General features: G+C 52.2%; 1 long non-coding RNA gene across 2 annotated transcripts in view; it reads left to right on the top strand.

The window, feature by feature from the left end:
* The first annotated feature begins 1,406 nt into the window (after positions 1-1,406).
* The window catches only part of LOC308620996, a 33,742-nt gene continuing 13,986 nt past the window's right edge, over positions 1,407-21,162 (top strand). For both annotated transcript variants that reach the window (XR_014016367.1, XR_014016368.1), the window contains exon 1: positions 1,407-1,503. This is a non-coding gene — a long non-coding RNA (uncharacterized lncRNA). The remainder of the gene's footprint in view (positions 1,504-21,162) is intronic.

The following is a 21,162-nucleotide window of genomic DNA, read 5'->3' as shown; positions in this document are numbered from 1 at the left end:
CAGCTATCTCTGACTATAGCTCTCTCTTCTCCTTCTTCTGGAGATCAAGGGGATGGGCTGTCTCTGAAGACAAGCCAATGCTCACATCTGTCTGAGTTACCGGTCATCACCAGTAAATGGCATCTCCAAGCACTTGCCATAGCAGAGGTGCTTTCAGGGCCCAATTCTGGGCATCTCCTTTCCTCTCTGTGCTCCTTCAGGAGCCAGGTCCTCACAGGTCTCCATCAGACCCGCTCAGAAGATATGGTGAAATTTCCTCTTACTCAGGACTCAGTGACTGAGAACCACTCCAAGTGGTTAGCCCTACTGGAAGTGTTCACACGACAAGGGAAATTCGGACAACCACAGGGGTAGATGGAGCTCTGCATAGTAGGATGAGATTCTGAGGGGCAGTAGGCTAACGTCACGCAAATGCCTAGAGGTAACATGCACAACTAAATCAGGAGGGTGGAAGGAAAGCACCCACAGCCCAAGGACCCTCAATGTGTGGAAGCAGTAGGATCTGGGGTGAAGGTGAGCACTTGCCCTGTGTCTAGCTGGCCTCCCCCACTATGCAGGAGCTGCAGGCCCCGAGAGCCTGGTCTTTCCAAGGAAGCTGTACACCTCGGCTTTGAACTTGACATTCTTCATTTCTGGTTCAATTTGTTGTAATACAATTAAGCGTAACAAAAGTTTGAGGTTTTCTGACTCATGGGCCTCCTGTTTATAGAGCCTCTTATATGAGTGGTTCTCAACCTTCCCTGGGGTCATGGACCCTTTGAAACCACGATGAATAAACTCGAAAGGAAAGCCATGGTATGAGAAGATAGTTGCAACTCATACAACTGCAAAGGATTGGTGTCTAGAATATATTAATACAAGAACAAACCAAAAGTCCGATACGAATCAATCATAAAAAAACCATACAACTCAATAGAAAAATGGGTAGTAGACCAGAACTGTGCTTTACAGAAAGGAAACCTGGATGGCCAATAAACATACAAAAAGTGCTCACTCTTACTGATCATTGAAGAAATACAAATTAAATAACATTACCAACACACACACACACACACACACACACACACACACACACCAGATTGGCAAAAATCAAAATTCCTGACGGTAAGGACAACAGTGAGATGTGGAGGAAACGGAACTCTCATCCACTGCTGAGGGGAATGTAAATTGGAAAAACACTCTGGAAAAGAATCTGGCACAGTCTGCTAAAGCTGTATGTGCATACACCCCATGACCCAACAATCCCTTCCCAGTTACTTTCCTTACACAAACTCCTGCGTGCGTGTAAGACAATGTCCACAGAACATTATTCATAAAGGTCAAATCCTGGAACTATCCCTCTTTTCCAGGAACCGGTGAGCTGTGGCTGAGTTACGCAATGCAAGACAACAGAGCAAGGGAGCAAACGTCCAGGTTCACACTCGACCTCAAGGATCTCAAAAGCAATGTCATGTGGCCCTCGGGATGCAAGTCTGAATATTCACCTTCAAAGTTCAAAGACAGGTAAGACCAAACAAGATGTTGTTTAGGAATAGGTTCATAGGTGGGAAAACTATAGAGAAAGCCAGGGAATGATAATTTTTTTAAAAAATCAGGAGAGTAGTTACCTCCTGGGGGAGGAAGGTGGTACTGTTAAAGCAGGGCTCACCGGGGGCGTCTAGGATACTGACAGTGTTTCTTAAAGGAGAGAACTGGTACACAACAGGTGTTCCATTATTCTTTCTATTATAGAGTACACTTTGTATATTCCTCTTTGTGTATATTTCATCACCAAATAAACATAAAAATCAATCTTCCTTCTTTCTGCCATTAAAAAAAAAAAGATCTGGGCTTCCCTGGTGGCCCTGTGGTTGAGAGTCCGCCTGCCGATGCAGGGGACACGGTTTCGTGCCCCGGTCCGGGAAGATCCCACGTGCCGCGGAGCGGCTGGGCCCGTGAGCCATGGCCGCTGAGCCTGCGCGTCCGGAGCCTGTGCTCCGCAGCGGGAGAGGCTACAACAGTGAGAGGCCCGCATACCACAAAAAAAAAAAAAAAAAAAGATCTGATGAAATGTAGGGATCCTTTTTCCAGAACTATGAAAAAACATCCAAGTGTTCCATCTCAGTGCAGAGGGCTCAGAGAGCCCTTCGAGGTCCTCTGTAGGAAGAGCTCACATATGCTGCTACAGCTGATTCACACAACCGTCATCCCGGGAGCTGGGTAGCCATCCTTACTCCACCAGCGCAGTGATGCAGCTCAGGCAACGGCATTGAAGGGAATGTTCCAGTGCTGGCACAGCCAAGCCAGCACCCCTAAAGAGGAACTCTCCACATCTGCACGGCCTCCCACCACCAGCCTCAGGACCCTTCCCTCCCTTCCTGGAGCATTTCAGCTCCAAGACCCTAGCATCTCCGTTGCCTGCTCAGGGCAGCAGCTTCGGTTGGCATCCCTAGTTGCTGGGTCTTCTGCAACCCCCCAAATCTCAATCCTCTGGGGGAGAGAGAAGTATGGAAACACCAGAAGGTAGCTAATTGCTTGTGTTACAAAGAGTAATCTTGCTTTTTAAACCTTAGGAGGTTAGTGATCTGTTTTTGGTGTATTAAAGCTTAATTGTTTAAGTGGGGGAATAAAAATCAACTTCTAAACAGGGGAGCCTAGAAGGAGAACAGACCTCCTAGAGAAGCAACGTTGAGAGGCAAAGGAAGAAGACTCGCCATGTGGCTTGGGGAAGCCACTTTTTGTCTGTGGGCCTCAGTTGCTTATCTGTTCAGTGGAGAAGTTGGGCTTCTAGAAGATGCCTGAGAAATTTCCAGCCCTGACATCCCAGGGTGCTAACCACCAGCTTCATCTGCTCCCTTCTGGAATTATATGAGACAAGAACGGTCTTCCTCATCACAGCCCGGTGCCTGGCACGTGGTAGATGCCGACTAAAAAAGTTGTTGACCTGTACCCTACGTGCTCCCTATTCCTCGCAAGGCTTATCACAGACACAGGCCTTCAGCCGGCCCTTGACATTGCTTTCCTCATCTATAAAATGGAGAGAATATCTATGAAATGGGGATAGGGCCAATGTGAGCTATAAAGGATGTGAAAGCCCCTCCCCAGGTACTAGGACATATTAGCTTCCATCTGGTTCGTTCCTATCTTTCCTTGTCCTTCTTCCTTGGCCACCTGAAATACTGCCTCTGTTCTGGCTGAGCTCACATTCCCCCAGCACACACAGAGAAGCTGCTCCATCCCTGAGTCCCACCACCATCCCACTGGATGGCCCAGGCCGTGGGGAGGCAGGTCCCCATGCTGTACTACAGGTACGAATGGAATGCTAAGCCTCTCCACCCCCAAGAGGTCCTAGGAGCCTCTGTTTGTTAGACATGGTTCCCAGAGCTTGTGGGGCCCCCGTACAGTACCAATTGCACACCTCGCTCCCTTGGGGCCAAAGCCCACAAATGTTGAGTTAAAAGTGAGGGCAAGGGACTTCCCTGGTGGTGCAGTGGTTAAGAATCCGCCTGCCAATGCAGGGGACACGGGTTCGATCCCTGGTGCGGGAAGACCCCACATGTCGCAGAACGATTAAGCCCGTGCGCCACAACTACTGAGCCTGCGCTCTACAGCCCGCGAGCCACAACTACTGAGACCGCGTGACACAGCTACTGAAGCCCGTGCACCTAGAGCCCATACTCTGCAACAAGAGAAGCCGCTGCAATGAGAAACCCACGCACCACAACGAAGAATAGCTCCCACTCGCCACAACTAGAGAAAGACTGCGTGCAGCAACGAAGACCCAACGCAACCAAAAATAAATAAACAAATTTCTTTAAAAAAAAAAAGTGAGGGCAATAAATCCATCTAGTAAATGAAACACTCTGTAATGGATCTATCAAGTTCCTTGAAATGTAAAGAAAAATGAAATAATGAAACAAAGAAACGAACCAAAAAGCAAGAGCAATTCTGACTGGAGAGTGGTTCTTTTGAGGTGTTGGCTATTAGGGGAGGTCAAAAGAGGGGGATTGGGAGAGAAGCACAGAGAGAGGAGAGAGCAGGACAAAAGAGGAGGAGGAAGAGGGGTGGGAGGCAAAGAGGTGGAGGGAAGAAAAGGGGGTAGGGGGAGACGGAACGTAGGAAGAGTAAAGGTAATTTCAGGTCCTGGTGCTAAGAGCTTTGACTAAATTGGATTTGGCATCAGCAGCTTGCCTTGGCTTCTCTGTCTGATTTGGTCTGGGTGAGGAGGCAGGGGTCCAGACTGTGAATCCACACTGACCTTCAGATAAGCTGATTGTTGGCTGGAGCTGCCCACCGCATCCCTCACACTCAAGGGGAGACACACATGCAATCTCTTGGGGGCGCAGACTGCCGAATGGGGAAGGGGGGCCGGCTGCATTCCTAGACTGAAGGTCACAGCTCCTTCCAGGTGACCCTCCCCACACAGACCTGGGGGTGGTAACTGGAACCACTGTCACCCAGGGCACTGAACTGTCCCTTGAGATTTCCCTGCATCCTACCCAGATCTTCGTGGACAGTCCCTTTATTAAAGTCTCCTCCAGTTACCCAGTTTGAGTGAGACCCCTGTCTCCTGCTGGGACCCACCTGAAATAAGCACACAGTGAGTGATCCTCAAGTCAGCCCTGCCTCCAGGTTTTCCCATTTCCAGATAAGGAAACTGAGCCCAGAAGCTCAGAGAGGGGAAGTGACTTGTCTGGGGTTGCAGAGCTGCTAACGGAGAAGCTGGAGTTGGAACCTGCATCTACTGGTCCCCCAACCTGGCATCTTTATATAATTCTGGTTTCCTAACCAGAGACAGACACAGACACAGGGACAGAGGTTCAGCCATGGAGGACCAGGCCAGAGGTCGGGAAGCTCAAAAGCTAACACTGTCACCACCCACCTGGGTCCTGTCTAAGCTGGAACCTCAGAGGCAGCTGGAAACCTACCTTCCTCACCACCCAAAGTCCTGTCAATTCATTCCATCAAAATGTCTCTGTGTAGGGCTTCCCTGGTGGCGCAGTGGTTGAGAGTCCGCCTGCCGATGCAGGGGACACGGCTTCGTGCTCCGGTCCGGGAAGATCCCACATGCCGCGGAGCAGCTGGGCCCGTGAGCCATGGCCGCTGAGCCTGCGTGTCCGGAGCCTGTGCTCCGCAACGGGAGAGGCCACAACAGTGAGAGGCCCATGTACCGAAAAAAAAAAAAAAAGTCTCTGAAATCTTCCATCATCACTGCCAGTGTCCTATTAGCCTCTTCCTCGTTCCCTCCTGCTTGGACACAGCCAAAGCCTCCTGCCACCATCAGCCTCACTACAGGGGGAGGGATCTTTCTAGAATGCCTACCTCACTTTGACGTTTCTTCCTAGAATCTGTCTCTGCTTCTTCACTGCCTATGGGATAAAGTCCAGACTCCTTGGAATGAAAACATTTCCCAGCCTGGCCTCTGCCGACCTCCCCCAGCGGCCTCCTGACCACCCCACAGGGCAGCCACCAGAACATCTGCAGTTATGCACGTGCCCTGCTTTCCCACCTCCGGGCCTGGGCACAGACTTTCTGCTCCACCGGGAGAGCCCTTCCAAGTTCTCTGTTCCGGGTAAACTCTCATTTCTCTTTCAAGATCAAGCTGAAGCATGATTAAGAGGAGGGTCTCCTTAGTTCCCGCTCCACCACCACTTCCCTCACCTCACCCTAACAGCCCCACCCACCAGACCATCTCTCCCACTATTGTCCCCAGAATCTTTCTTCCTGCCTCTGATACAGCATTTTTTTCTGCTATGTCAAAATTCCCTCAGGGAGTGAACCCTCGCAATAAATCTAAAATTAACCATGGATTTCTTTATGCCACATAATAATTGCTATTGTGCCTTTCTCCCTTGCTGTTCCATGAACTTCTGGGAGCAGGGATGTATCTCTATGTCCCCAGGTCAAGGCCTGAACCCTAGCAGTGCTCAGTACATCTTGCTGACTAAGCCACTAAGATGAAGGATCCCCGACTGCGTGAATAATGAGCCTTTGGGCCTGAGGCTGCTGTGTGGCCCGGGGCAAGTCTCTGAACCTCTCTGCTCCCATTTCCTCTTCCAGAAGTCTGAGTAGTAAGACCTGCCACTTGCTCATAAACATATAACTACCCTTTTCCTCCCCTTCCTTAGAGCTCAAGCCTTCTCCCAAGTGCTACAGCACTTTATATTTATCCAGAGCCTTCTTTTAAATTCTCCTCTTTGAGTTTCCCTAAGTCCTCCTCCTGCAGTTGATTTATTTATGCTCAGAGGAGAGCTTGTTGGATCACAGAGGTGCCGCTGCAGAGCCTGGGAACCCCCATGCATACCCATAAGAGTTCTCTCATCCATAAAGGATTCTGGCTCCTAAGCAAGCATGATGGGCCATGAGAACACACAGGCCTTCTTGGTACCCACAGGCATATGACGTCATCCTGGACTAAGACTCGGAGCTCTGTGGAAACCCAGCCGGGGGGGATCCTGGACAGCACCCCACCTCTTCATAGAATCATCAGGCAGCGTTTGGGGTGACAAACATCATTCTCCTCTTGTGATACACTTTTCCCTGTTTCCACCCCTGCCCCCCACCTCCCCCAGTCTTCCAATGAAGGTGCTGCCCCTCCCTGAGGCAGAAGTCATCCAGAAACAAGGCTGTATGAAATATCAGGCTGGTGGCGGACACCCCCTGGGAAGACCTGTCCTCCCCGGCTGCCTCATTCTAGCAAGCTTTCTCACACACTGCCTCCGATTCACAGATCCCAGGAAGCCATCCACTTACAGTGACGTGACTTATGATTTATGGTTATGATTATGAGTCTCTTCTCCCCCCTCCCTTTTTTTTGGCAAAACATCTGATTTAATGGGGACAACGCTATTCAGAGGAGCTGTGGGCTGTAAAAATTCAATAGCAGGGAAAAAATGCTGCTAATGGTCTCTCCTACTAACAGCTACAGAGATCAGCTCTCAGGGCTGAAACAGGCTTCTCAGGAACTGGCCTGTGACATTCCTGCCAGTGGCTGAAAGAGACCCAGGCTCAGCCCCAGCCTGGTGTGGTGGCCCAGGAGTCTGGGACTCTCTCTAAGGCCTGTCTCTGCCTCCTGGCCAGCCCATGTCTTTCATCACCTCCTGGCCCCTCCTGGCCCCCACTGTCAGTGATGGGAGGGGGCAGGGACCCTAGAGTCTGGGGTCAATAGCCTCTTGCCAGGGTCCTTGGCTAAAGGAGACAGCCAGCAACTGCTGCCAGGGCTTTCAAGCCTACCTCTTTCCTCCAATTACAAGATGAACAATCCTGACCTAGAGGTGTTTTTACCTACTTTAACTCCTCTGAGCAGCCTGGGGTGATGGGAGCCCTGCTGGGTAGCACCCAGAACGCCTGGGTTCCGGGACTTGCTATATGACCCTGGGCAAGTCCCTTCCCCTTCTAGGTTTGCTTCTCTTTAACATGAGGCAGCTGGACAAGATCTCAGGGGTTTCTGGGTAAGCGGGGTAAGGAGTATGCTGCCTATTCTCTCTTCATGGGAATATGAGCTCCATGAGGGCAGGATTCTCTTACCTGCTGTGTGTGCAGCACATAAAGTATAGCACCTGTCACCTGGAAGTCATTCAAAAAATATTTGATGTGTGAATTCTGCAGAGCAGCAAACTGATGGCCTGAAGGCTCAGGGGCAGAGGTTTGGGAAGGAACTCAGAGCAACTCAGAGGCCCCAGCTGAGGTAAGAGCTTTTCCAGGGTTCCTCGGCTCCCCGGCCAACCCCCTCCTCCCCCAGAGGAATCTCCTTCCTTTTGCTTGAAAGAAAGTCACATTCGTGGGGCTGATGCTCCCAACCTCAGGTCAGCCAGTGGGGTTGAGTCCCCATGATTCCTGCTTCCCACGTCCTACCGAGAGGCAGGCCTGGCGCGTGGGCCTGCGTCTCAGGCCCCGGGGGCTGCTGCGTCCCTTCTAAGGGGCTCAGTCCTGACTTCAGGAGTCAGTTGCTCCAAGCCCAGGTCTGGATGGGCCTCTTGAAGCTCTGGCTGCCTCGGCAAGCAGAGAGCAAATGGGCAGTTTCCAAAATCCAAATCTTTGGCCTTTGAGGATTGAAGGTCAGGATGGATAAATGGACTAAGGAGACCTCAGGACAAAGGCGGTTATGAGGCCAGGGGCCTCGACTGGGTGGGCCTTAAGTGTCCTGCTGCCCCATGTGTGCCAGCTCGAGGGAGCTGCAGTGACCCGAAGGGCCTAAAGGAGAGCGCAGAGGACCTAACAGCCTCCTCCAGACCCAGCTAGTCTTCTCCCCTCCCCACGCCGACAAGCTCCACCTCCCAGTGTCCAGGCATCTCTTGGCAGAAGCGGGTCAGGCTCTCCCTTCCTCCAGGCCTCTCCCCTGAGCTCTGGTACTTGGAGGCTTGCCTCTTCTGCTCCTCCCTGTAATGTGTCAGAAATCAAACTCAACATCTCCCCCCAAACCCGGTCCTCCAGGGGCTCAAGATGAGGCAATGGGGGACCTTCATAGGCTCCTCCCTCACCTTCATTTCCTGCTTCCAATCCCCCGGGAAGCCCTGTGGACTCTGTCTCTTATTCCCCCTCAGTGTGCCCCTCCTCTCCATCACACTGCTATTGCCCCTCTGCTGGCTCTATCCCCCTCTCCTGGTTCCGTCCCCCCTCCAGGTTCCGTCCCCCCTCTCCTGGTTCCGTCCCCCCTCTCCCGGTTCCACCCCCCCTCTCTTGGTTCCATCACACCTCTCCCGGTTCCATCTCCCCCTTCCCGGTTCCGTCCCCCCTCTCCCGGTTCCATCCCCCCTCTCTTGGTTCCGTCCCCCCTCTCTTGGTTCCGTCTCCCCTCTCCTGGTTCCATCCCCCCTCTCCTGGTTCCGTCCCCCCTCCGCTGGTTCCGTCCCCCCTCTCTTGGTTCCGTCCCCCCTCTCTTGGTTCCGTCCCCCCTCTCCTGGTTCCGTCCCCCCTCTCTTGGTTCCATCCCCCCTCTCTTGGTTCCGTCCCCCCCTCCTGGTTCCATCCCCCCTCTCCTGGTTCCATCCCCCCTCTCTTGGTTCCGTCCCCCCTCTCTTGGTTCCGTCCCCCCTCTCCTGGTTCCATCACCCCTCTCTTGGTTCCATCCCCCCTCTCCTTGTTCCGCCCCCCCTCCCGGTTCCGTCCCCCCTCTCTTGGTTCCATCCCCCCTCTGCTGGAGAACTCCCTGTCAAGCCCTTCTTGGTGGCCTCTGCCGCTCAGTCTGGCTCTTTCACCAGTGAGGGCCTGAGGGCAGACCTGCAGCTGAGATCCTTTTCTGAGGGGGATGAGAGTGTGGGTGGGGAGGCTGCTGAGACAGGGACAGTACTCAGAGGAGGGTGTGAGCCAGGAAGCTCGTCTTGTTCTCCTCAGCCGAGGTAGGAGTGGATTGGAGGGAAGGAAGGAAATGGAGGATGAGGGAGGGACCTCAGAGGCCCCCCCTAGACCACCTGGCCAGCCCAGCTTGAGAGGTTCTGTACCTTCCTCTGCCCTCACACAGGGAGCTCCAGGGGCCCTGCGAGGCCTGGGTGTCAGTTTGCAAAGCCCAAAGGGAGAAAGGTAGCTGCCTCATCCCTGCCTTCAGAGAAACAATCTAGTCTTTGTAGCAGTCACTTGTTCACGACTGTCTCAAATTCTACTGGTGGAAACACCGTAATTGGACGGGCTGCAGCAGGAGAATGCTTATGAACAGGACAGCGAGGGAAGAGAACAGATGGCAAAGTGGTACGTTCATTCTGCCTATAGACACTTAATAGGTTCCCCCAGCCCCGCTCCCCCAGCCCCACCCGTGCAAGGGGGTGGGCCAACAAAAATGCTGTTTCTGGGCAACCTTTTCTTGCAGGGTTCTTTAATATTCTTGCTGCACTGTGCTTTTGTTTTTGTTTTTAAATGGTGTTTGGACCTTCCTGGAGCCGTGACAACCTTCCAGCCTCTTTTGCAAACTCTAAACGTGACTTTGGGGGAAGAAGAGGTGGATAGAGGGCAGAGCTGGGTTTCAGTCGAGAAGCGGCTGAGGCCCAGAGTGAGTAAGTACGTGAGTTGGTGAGAACTCCTCCACACCTCCTGTTTGCGCCGGGGTGCAAGTTGGTGCTGAGTTAAGATTCCCCAAGGGGAGAGTTGGGGAGATGGTGGCTACATCCCTAACCTAACTCCAGGGGCCTCATGGTGCCGGGCTGCCAGGGCAGGGACCTCCTCGGGGCCAGCCTTGTGACAGATGATGGCTTTCCTATGTCAGGGGTGACAGCCAGTGGGAAGGGAGGACCCTGCCTAATTGCTTTTAATTTTAAAATCCTGATTTTACTAAAGGAATCTCCCGCCATAGTTCCCTAACTATCCCAGGGGCTCAGGGAGAGGAAGAGATGCCTTCCCCTCCGGGAGTAAAATCATATTCCCACAGAGGTGCCGTCAGGACTCTGAAGGGAAGGGTGTAGCCCCTCACCCAGGGACCCCAGAGCTCTGACCAGCATCTCCGAGAATGAGACTTGCCCCTGGGGGACACGTGGAGCCACCCAGGACAGGAGGCAGGTCCCCTCTGTGACCAGATAACCTGGGGTCAAATCCTAGCTCGTGGAAGTTAGGGAACCTCTCTGAGTAAAGTGTCCTCATCTGTAAAATGGGGCTGCTGTTTCCTGGCCTGGCCACCTTCCAGGAGCCTTGGGAGGCTATCGAACATGAGCATGGACGTGACAGTGGTTTGGCGGTGGTTAACATTGCTGTGCTCTCAGAGGGCTTTGTTCCTCTGTAACTGGCAGGCTCTGCTTGCCAAAAATTGCAGTGTTTGTGAAATTTGCACCAGTCAGGTGCATGTGGCCTCAGATTCTAGCTTGTTTCCCTCTGCTGGGGTAGGGGTAGGGGACGTGGGGAGGTCCTGGCAAAGGCTGCAGACAATCTGGGCGTTGGCGGGGGAGGATTGATCACCAACCACCACAAATAAGCGACAAAAGATGTCATTTTGAGCATTTCTTCTGTGCCACGCCCTTTACATCCAATATCTTTTCTAATCCTCACCACAACCCTATGGCAAAGAAACTATGCTTTTTCAAAGGGGGACATTGAGGCACAGAGTGACTCAGTAACTACCTGCAGGTCACACAGCTGGGATGGGATCCCGGGACTGTCTGAGTCTGGATGTCACACCCTCCACCACTAGGCAAAGTGTCTCTCTGATTGGATAATGGCCCTGGTGACCCACAGGGAAGAGGACACCAGGTGCTGCTCTATCTCTTCAAGGAGAGTGCAAAGATCAAAGTGGCTGTGGGGCAGATATGATCACTGTATCAGTTAGCTGTCACCGCGTAACAAACCATCCCCCAAATTAGTGGCTTAAAGCGATAGCCGTTTGTTACTGCTCACAATCTACAGTTTGGCTGGGGACTCTTCTGTTCTCTGTGGTGAGGCGCAGGTTGGGAGAGGACCCTGCTGTCCTTGGCTGTAGGCGGATCTGGGATGCCTTGATGCTTCTCCACAGGTCTCTCAAATCCTTCCAGCAAGCTAGCCGAGCACATTCGTATGACAAAGGCAGAGGAGCAAGAGGGACAGGGAAATACAAGTGCTTTTTCAAGCCCTGCTTGGGTCCAGGTCGCTGCTGTTTCATTGGCCAAAACAAGTCACAGCCATGCCAGAGTCAGCGTGGGAGGACGCTACCCAAGGGCAAATGAAGAAACCAAGGCCAGGGGAGGCCAAGGCCACCCACTTGTCAATATCATAGCTGTCAGGATTCTGAGGCCAGGATCCCTAACTTGGGGTCTGTGAACTTGGGTGGGAAAGAAATACAACTTTATGTTCACTTACCTCTAACTGAAATTGAGCATTTCTTTCAAGTGCGAATGGTAAGCAACATACCAGTTATAGTAACAGCACCTCTGACTTTGTCACCAGTCAAAATCACAGATATTTTCATGTCACGCTACACTTGAGGCAGGTATCCTGAAATATCGTCCGTGCTCATTACTGCTTTGAAAGTACAGTGGTTATGACACCTGATGTTAGGTCTTATCATGTACTGCATTAATAAAGAAGCACATACATTGTTATTGCCCAATTTAAAATTGTTTGATAACTTTTTTTAAAAAACAGATAAAATTGGCTTGTTTTGTAATCATGAATATTTTATACTTTTAAAAACATTGATCTGAGAAAGAGCCCACAGCCTTGACCAAACAGTCACAGGGATCATGGCACAGAAGAGGGTAAGACACCCTGCCCCCAGCCTGGGCTCCTAACCCCTGGCTCATCTTTCCTTTTCCTCCTGAGCTCAGCAGAGTGAGAAGCTTGGACTAGTCTGGGGGCTTGGCACATTCGGGGGAGGCCTGCCTCTCTCTTCCTCTCCCTGTCCAGCTCTCCCCCGCCCTTCCCCATCCCCCGGCCATGCAGGAGTTAAACGCCCAGTTCTCTGGAGAACCCACTCTTCCCTTTTACAACCAAGTCAGGTTTGTGCCGATTTCCAGGCACCAATTATGGGCCAGCTCTCTCAGACCAATTAAAATGTGCAGGTGCAATAATGTCGACATCAACAGTCTGAGGTTATCTCAGCAGATATTTTTCATGAAATATTTATAAGAGACTCTGGGGATTTTAACCCCTTCCGTGACCATGCCTCCCCTCTCAGGCAGGGCCCTTACCAGCGGAGTGAGAGCCTGCAGAGGATGAGGGCAGAGAGATGCTCAGAATCCTGCAGTGATGGGTGGTGGGGGGGGCGGGCGCTGAGAATGCCCAGGAGGGTGGGCGGGGAAAAAGACTTCTCTGAAGGTCTTTAAAAAAACCAGAATCTGTAGAATGAGACTAATCAAGTGGCTGGTGTTCTGCAGAGCGCCCATGTGGGTTCCAGAAGGCCCAGGTTTTAGTCCGGACTCTGCCATGCACTTGCTGTGTGACCCCAGGCAAGCGAGGCACTTGGCCTCTCTGGGCCTCAGTGTCATCATCTGTAAATGGAAGGAAACGGCCCCACCCGGTACACCTCACATAGCCGTGGTGGGAAGTACACAGCAGAGCAAACGGGAGAGGCTTTGGAAAGAGTTCCTGCCCGCAGGAGCTTCTCTCAAGGGGCTCTGGCTCCCGAAGCAGGTGACCTGGGATCTTCAGCTACCAGGAGTGGGATGTCGATGGCACCAAGTGAGCGTTGATGAAATGTTTGTGGAATGAATGCATGACCAGACTTGACCACTTTCTAACTCTGTGACTGGCTGTTAAGGTCTGTCAGCTTCAGTCTCCTTGCCTGTAGTAGGGGCTCCTGGTCCCAATCCCTCAGGGACGTCCTGGGGACCAGTAAAGACACTGGCTCTTTGTGAAGTGGAGAGACTTCCCCCGCTTATAAGGGTATTGTCTGTGAGACTGGACAAGTTTCCTCAGGACCCTCCAAGGAGGGTCTCATGATCCAGCAAAGACAGAGCTGCCAGATGGGGCTGACGGTAATACGGGCCCCGTTTTTGCCTGCCTCCCTGTCTCCTTGAAGGAAATGCTAAATTTCAGTTAGAGGTGTGTGAACATAAAGTTGTATTTCTTTCCCACCCAAGTTCACAGACCCCAGGTTAGGGATCCTGGCTTCAGAATCCTGACAGCTCTGATATTGACTAGTGGGTGGCCTTGGCCTCCCCTGGCCTTGATTCCTTCACTTGTACAGTGGGTTTGGGAGGTGGGCTGAGCGGGCTTTAAACACTGCTCTGCCACTTGGGTGTGCCCTGGGGAAGTGGCCGGGCCTCACTAAGCCTCACTGGCTGCAGAATGGGGCTCCTGGCAGCACCGTCCTCGGGCTGTTCTGGGGCTGGCTGAGATAGTGCAGGCAAAGTGCCCAGCAGAGTGCCCAGCAGAGGAGCTCAGTACGTGGTAGCACCCCCAGGGTGAACCTGGTGCTTTGACGTTCAACCCAGGCTGCCCAGAGGCAGACGGGAAGCCCGTGTCTCCCCCACCAGACCTCGAATGCTCAATACGCTCAATCTACTGTCCCATGTGCATCTACTGTCCTGGCCTCTGTTACTTCCTGCCATCGCCCAAAGAGGGTCCTGAACTCTGGAACACATCATCTCCAGAGTAGGGCTGCTCTGGGATATTTTCAAGTCAGTACCCAGCAGGCAGCTGTGACGGAGAAGCCAGACAGGCCCATGTGGTGACTGGCACCTCCCTGCCTTGGGTGGAAGTGCCACCTTTAGGATTGTAGATAAGTTCCCAGCTCTCCTACAGCATGTGCAGTGATGTCACCTCCCCTGCCGCTCCCCGTGCCTGCTGAGGGGCCTCATGTTCAAGCATCAGGCCTCACCCTGACTCTGCGCTAGTAATGGGGAGGCCAGACCGTCCTCCAAACAGACAACCCCTTTAGGTCAGTAAGGTGGGAGCAGTGGCTGACCTCGGCCTCCTGGCCCTCTCTGGGCCTCTGCCTAGACACAGAAGGTAGAGGGGCATCTCCCATTTTGGAGTGTCAGGGAAGGTTGCCATGGCTACCTGCCTGTTCTGAATCCCATCCAGCCCAAGCCCCACCCCCTTCCTTGACTGGCGGCTGCAGAGATGAACAACAGCCCCTCCCCGTCCTCCTCTGCCCTTAGGTGCAAAGGCATCCAGAGCCCTCTGGAAGGGACCCCCCCATCCCAAATCTTGGGGGAACCCTCCATTCCCCAGGAGACCCCTCTTCCTCTGGGACTTGCTGTGGGCCCTGTGGCGGAAGCCATCCTCTCATTCTGGAAGCATATAGGGCCCATTAGTGCCAAAGTGAGCAGAGAGAGGGTACCTCGGCGGAGCCTAGGTTGTGGGGCTGAGATGGGGGGGTGGAAACATCGGTGTGGAGCACATCCTGCAGGTCCAGGCTGGGTAACCGCGAGGGGACAAGAGGGAACGGATGGGCAGGGGGCAGAGGGCCAATGGCCCCTCTTCTGCCTGACCGAGTGGCCCTGCCCTTGCCCCAGGCCCCTGCTCCCCGGCTTCCCACAGTCCCTCTGGAAGAAGTTAAAGGGGAACCAGTGGGCCTGAATGCCTGCTCTGTGCCAGTTACTGTGCCTTGCTTTATGGACACAACCCCATGCCATGTCACAGTGACTCTCTGAGGTGGCAGGAGTGCTGTCTGAGCCCCATTTTACAAACAGGAAACTGAGGCTCAGAGAGGTTAAGTGATTTGCTTAAGGTCACGGAGCTAGGAAATGGCAGCAGCAGAATTCAAACCCAGGCCTCCCCGACATATAAGGCCTCCGTGAACCATGAACTTCCCACTCCGAACCTGACCCTCAGAAGCCTGCCTACCAGTAACTGAGATGTGTCTGTGTGCCAGGCAGCGTTCTGGGCTCCGCAGGCCTCACACCTCCTTAGATCCCCATGGATGCTCTACTTTAGAGCCCAATGTCACACAGCCTGGAGTGGGAATTGAATCTGATTTGTCCGCCTCCAAAAACAATGATCTTAGTTCAATTCAACCAATGCCAACTAAGCATCTACTATGTGCCAAGCCTAGACCTAGTGGGGCTATGGCAGTGAACAAAAACAAGACACCCCAGCCCACCCCGCCCCTGCCCTGGAGAGCTTACTTTCTAAGTGGGAGAACAGACAAAAACAATAGACAAAAGGTAAATCACCTAATATATTAGAAAGTGGTAAGTGCTGGGGAGAAAGTCGAGCAGAGTAAGGGCGGGTGGGCGAGCCCGGAGTGGGGTAGGAGGGGGACAGTATTAAAGACGGCAGACAGAGGAGACCCCAGTGAGAAGGTGACATGTTAGCAAAGACTTGAAAGAGTTGAGGAAGTGAGCCAGGTGTATAGCAGCACCTGGTACATAATAGGTGCTTAGTAAATATTTGCTGAAAGAAGGAACAAATTCCAGGATCCACGGGTGGAGTGGTAGTTGCAAGCTATTCATAAATAGTAACAGTTACGACACATCAGCTAATATGCTGTTCCCCTCGGCATTCTGCAGACTTTATTTATGGCATGTGTGGACACGGCACGGCATTCTATGCTCAATAACTGTTTGTGGACTTAAAGACGAAAGGCACGCGGGCCCAGAGGGAATGCCTAGTGCATCGCCTGGGACCAGCTCTGGTGTGAGCTCCTCCCCCAAGACGGCTCAATCTTGCGCTCCCTGCGACTCCAGACTTTTCTGTAAGGGGGAAAACTGCCAACCACAGACATGCGTTCTGGGCAGAGACCTGTGGGCAGGCCAGACGGGCTGGGGTGGCGGAGTAGGTGATTGTGGCTTTGTGGTTGGGAGCTAATCAAGGGGCCAGGCCCCTGGCTCCAAAAGGGGACCCGGGTTCCTCTCAAGCCTGCTCAGGGCATTTCAGTACCGCGTGGCTCACTGCTTGCTGAGAGGCGAGCCAAGATGGTATTTCTGAGGCTAATGCCCAGCGAGATGTGGGCAGGGGCATGGGGGTTGGAACATTATCTGCAGACTTGGCTCACAGGGGAAATCCTGACAGTGCTGCAAAAGTAAACTGTGCTTTCCTATAATTAGATACATATTTATTTTAAAAGGTTATAATTTCCTACTGGTTTGTTGCTTGGTAAATAGAGTTTTTTTGCTTTTTTTTTTTCCTTAACTGCAGCTCAGGAAAAACAAATCCAGGTTTGGACTTGAATAGGGATGTCATGATGATCCCGGGCAGCAGTTTTCTTCCAAACCCCAGCAAAGCCAAGAGTGAGATGGGATGGAGCTGGAGTCAGTTTGGGGTAAACAAGATGTGGGGGGCAGGCAGAAGGGTCAGAAAGAGGCCTGGGTGTAACTGGAGTGACATCATTACTGCCCTGCAATTCCCTCCTCTGTGCTTTCACTCCTGCATCCCCCTCTGCCTGGAATGCCTTTCTTTCTCCATAGCTGCATGTCTAAATCCTACCGATCAGGACTTCCTTGGTGGCGCAGTGGTTAAGAATCCACCTGCCAATGCAGGGGACACGGGTGCCCTGGTCGGGGAAGATCCCACATGCCGCGGAGCAACTAAGCCCATGCGCCACAACTACTGAGTCTGCGCTCTAGAGCCCGCAAGCCACAACTACAGAGCTCACGTGCCACAACTGCTGAAGCCCACGTGCCCTAGAGCCTGTGCGCCGCAACAAGAGAAGCCACCACAACGAGAAGCCTGTGCACCGCAACAAAGAGTAGCCCCCACTCACCACAACTAGAGAACGCCTGTGCGCAGCAACAAAGACCCAACGCAGACCAAAAAAAAAAAAAGAAATTCCTACCTATCAATACATGGATGAAAGGCTGCCTCCTCCGGGAAGCCACCCTGGATTCCCCTGCTTGCTGAGAGCTGTCTTTAGCCTGATTTCCCACAGCCCGTCCTCAACTCATCTAAGGCAGCTGTCACAGTACGTTGTGGTTCCTTGGTGTTGTGGGTTGAACTGTGTCCCCTCTCAAAAAGATGCATATTGAAATCCTAACCCCTGGTTCCTGTAAATGTGACCTTATTTGGAAATTGGGTCTCGGCAGATGGAGTTAATTAAGAAGAGGTCATATTCAGTTTGGGCGGAGGGCCTAATCCAGTATGACTGGCGTCTTTATAAGAAAAAGAGGAGAGACAGAGCAACAGACACACACGGAGAGCGCCACGTGACAACAGACGCAGAGACTGGACCGATGCAGCTGCAAGCCAAGGATCTCACAGCCTCCACCGGAAGCTAGGAAGAGGCAGGGTAGGATTCTACCCAGAGTCTCGGAGGGAGCATGGCTCTGCTGACACCTTGATTTTATTTTATTTTATTTTATTTTATTTTTAATTGAAGTATGGCTGATTTACAAGGACTCCAGTGTACACGTTGATTTTAGATTTCCAGCCTCGTGAACAGTGAGAGGATACATTTATGTTGTTTTAATCCATTCAGTTCACGTTACTTTCTTAGAGTAGTCCTAGAAAACGAATACCCTGGGGTACAGGCCTTTTCTTTCTCCTGGAAAGTTCCCTACTGTAACACAGCGTGGCACAGTATCCGTGCTCCATTAACACTGACTGATGAGTGAATGGTCGCATGGATGTCTCTCTGGAGAGGGCGATCCACATCTGGCTGGTCTTTGTGGTCCCAAATGCCTCGTATAGACCAAGGTACTGGCCTAGTTCATGTCCCTGTGGCCTCCAGTCTGGGTCACCACAGTAGACTCCCAACTGGCCTCCCTGCCTCCACTCTTGTCGTCCAGCCACTTGCTCAAGCTTTGCTGAACTCTTAGGTCATTCCAAACTGATTGGTCTTTCCAATCTCTGGGCCTTTGCCCATGCCGTGCCCTTGGCCTAGAGTGGCTGCCCCCCCACCCCCAACCCGCCATCCACCAGGAAAAGCCCCACCCGTCTTTCAAGCTCCCCTGCACTTTCTGTGTGTTCTGTCTCTAGTATAGCTCCTTTCAACCTGGGTTACAGTTACCTGCTTCCTTGTCTGTCCATCCTGCTAGCCTGTTAGTATTTTGAGGTGAAAGATCCTTTATTTCCCATCTCCGTGTCCCTGTGCCTTCCCACAGAGGAGGGGCTGGTGGATGCCTGAGGGCTGAATGAGGGTATGGATCTGGGCTGAGTGGCAAGAGGAATGGTCCTCCCTTGTCTTAGGGAGCTTGTGAGATGATCTTTTCACATCTGCCCCACTCCCTTCCAGGGCTTGGGGTCCCAAAGGACTGGAAGGCTGGTGGGGAGACCTGATGGGCAGAGCTGGAAGGGGCTCTAGAGCGGCTTCCTGGTCGCCCTTCTCAGGTCTGAGATGAGGGAGCAAGATCAGAGGAAAGGAAGAGCATTGTCCCTTCCCATGGGACCATGTGCCCAAAGCCCCAAGATTTGCCTGGAGCCTCTGGTCTGCTTACTTAATAAGACTCTTCAGCATTAGGGGCTAGAACTGGGGGATCTGATGGGGAAAGAAGGAAGGAGAAGAGAACTAAGTTCTTCAAGAGGAGATGAGAACTCAGACTTACAACACCTACACGTGCCAGGCCCTGGGTGAGCTGCTCTGACACTTTATCTGGAATTCTCAGCACAGCCCTAAGAGGCAGGTACTATTTGCAGGTGAAGGAACTGAGGCTTAGTTGCCCCAAGTCCCACAGCTGGTAGAGCTGGGATTTGAACCTAAGCCCACCTGGCCCAAAGCTATGAGCTTTCTACTACACTGTGCTGTCTCCTTTATGAAGGGCCCTAGAATTGGCCTCAGAGGTGGCCAGTCCAAAGGGGCAGCAAACCCTATGCTCTCAGATGCCCGGAGAACATCTTGTAATTTGTGTTTTTCAAAATGGAAGAGAAGGTTCTGGGGTCCTCAGGCCCTTGAGGAAGCTCTTTTCTCCACTGGAGCAGTTAAGTCAAGTGGAGGAGGATAAGGATCCAGGCTAGGGGCCCAGACTTGGAGGATTCCATCCACAGCATGATGGGGCCAACACGAGAGGCTAACACAAAGGTCACATTAATGGGGGTGTAGTGTCCAGAGGAGGGAGGTGATTATTCTGCTAGGCCTTGCAGGGGCCAAACAGTGGTCTGAGCAGGGTCCACTCTTGGGACCTCACACTGAGAGAGACACTGCCTGGTGAGGGAGCTGGGTATTTTTCACCCAGAGAAGACACAGCAGGACATGAGAACTGTCATCAATACCTCAAGGGCTCTCCAGTGGATGAGCAATTAGACAGATTCCTTCTGGTTCTAAGAGCTGGAGCGAGGACCAGCAGCTGGAAGGTATGGGAAGCCAGACTTCACGTGTTTTCTATTAAAACACAAGGGGCTCCCTTGATGGGAATAAGATCTCTATCACAGGAGTCATTCAAGTGAGATGGCAAAAAGTTGAGTCAGCATGAAATTATGAGTTGGACCAGGTGCCTCACTGGAGATGATGAGAATGTCTGGCCTCAGGAGATGCTCATAACTCTACTCTCATTATGATATTTTCTATGGCAATACATTAAGTACTGGCTAAAAAGTCAGAGGCCCTGGTCTTTTGAATCAGGCATTTCCCTTGATAGTGAGGTCTGGGAATCTGCATTTTAAGGTGATTCCGATATGCAACCAGGTTTGAAGGTCACTTCTATGAGGTCATGGGGGCAGCAACATCCCTAAACCCCTTCCCCCAATTCACAGTATAGAGATGCTCAGTGTCTCCCACTCAGCCCCTCAGCCCCTCAGGCCTTCAGCCCCTGGCCTGATCTGCTGCAGGCCAAGGGGTGTTGAGTGGCTGAGGCAGAGTTTACGCCTGGTTGTCGGTCCCTTTCCATCATGATCCTCTAGGGAAGCAGGAACCTGGTCTGTAATATATACAGGGTGGGGAGAGGCATCCCTGAGACCTGGACTATTTCTCTGGTATGTTTGCCAATAACAGGGGGTGGTGGTTAATTATATGTGTCAACTTGGCTGGGCCATGGTGCCCAGATATGGGGTCCAACATCATTCTGGATGTTTCTGTGAACATATTTTCAGATGATATTTATGTTTTTTAAGTTAGTGGATTTTGAGCAGATTGCCCTCCATAATGTGGGTGGGCCTCATCCAATCAGGTGAAGACCTGAATAGAACAAAAGTGACTTCCCTCAAGCCAGAGGGAATTCTGTAGCAGACAGCCTTCAAACTTGAATCACATCATTGGCTCTTCTCTTGGTCTCTAGCCTATTGACCCATCCTGTAGATTTTGGACTTACCCGCCATCATAATCGTGTGAGCCAATTCCTTTAAATAAATCTAGTATAGGTACATACATATATGTCTATACACACACACACACCAACCACAATACCTGGTGGTGTAATATATATATACACACATACACACACACCCTGTTGGCTCTGTTTCTCTGGAGAATCATGACTGAAACACAGGGCGACAGACCAAGGCAATCAACAGAGGCATCCCACAGAGCCGAGCTCCCTGGGCACCAGGAACTGCCAGGCATAGAGGCGGCACAGAGAATGCGAAAGCTCATTCTGCCAAAACCATTTCCCTCTGCTCTGAAGTCGGTTTTAGAAACGCAGAGTGCTGGCAGGCAGGGAGATTATATGAAGTTCCTCAGAACATTCTCGGGAAATGCAGAGTGAAGCCAAGCCAGAAACCCAGTAATTGGGGAGCCGGCAGGTGGGCTGGGACAGCTGATTGAGAGCGCATGCCTTAACCTGTCCAGACACAGGAGGGGATGCAAAAGGTGGGGGATGCAGGGAGGGAGCCTCCAGAGAACTTAGAAAAACTAGATAGAGACAGAGACCCACAGAGGCCAGCTCCCAAATCACCCCGAGAATCGAGGTGAGGAAAGTTCACAGAGAATGTTCCCAAGTCTCTGAGATCCCAGACTCCCAAATCAAAGAGACCTAGGGG

This window comes from Mesoplodon bidens (assembly GCF_964165515.1).
Source record: "Mesoplodon bidens genome assembly, chromosome: 7".
Lineage (NCBI taxonomy): Eukaryota > Metazoa > Chordata > Mammalia > Artiodactyla > Ziphiidae > Mesoplodon > Mesoplodon bidens.
The sequence above is the reverse complement of the archived record's forward strand: the minus strand, read 5'-3'. Positions and strand labels throughout refer to the sequence as shown.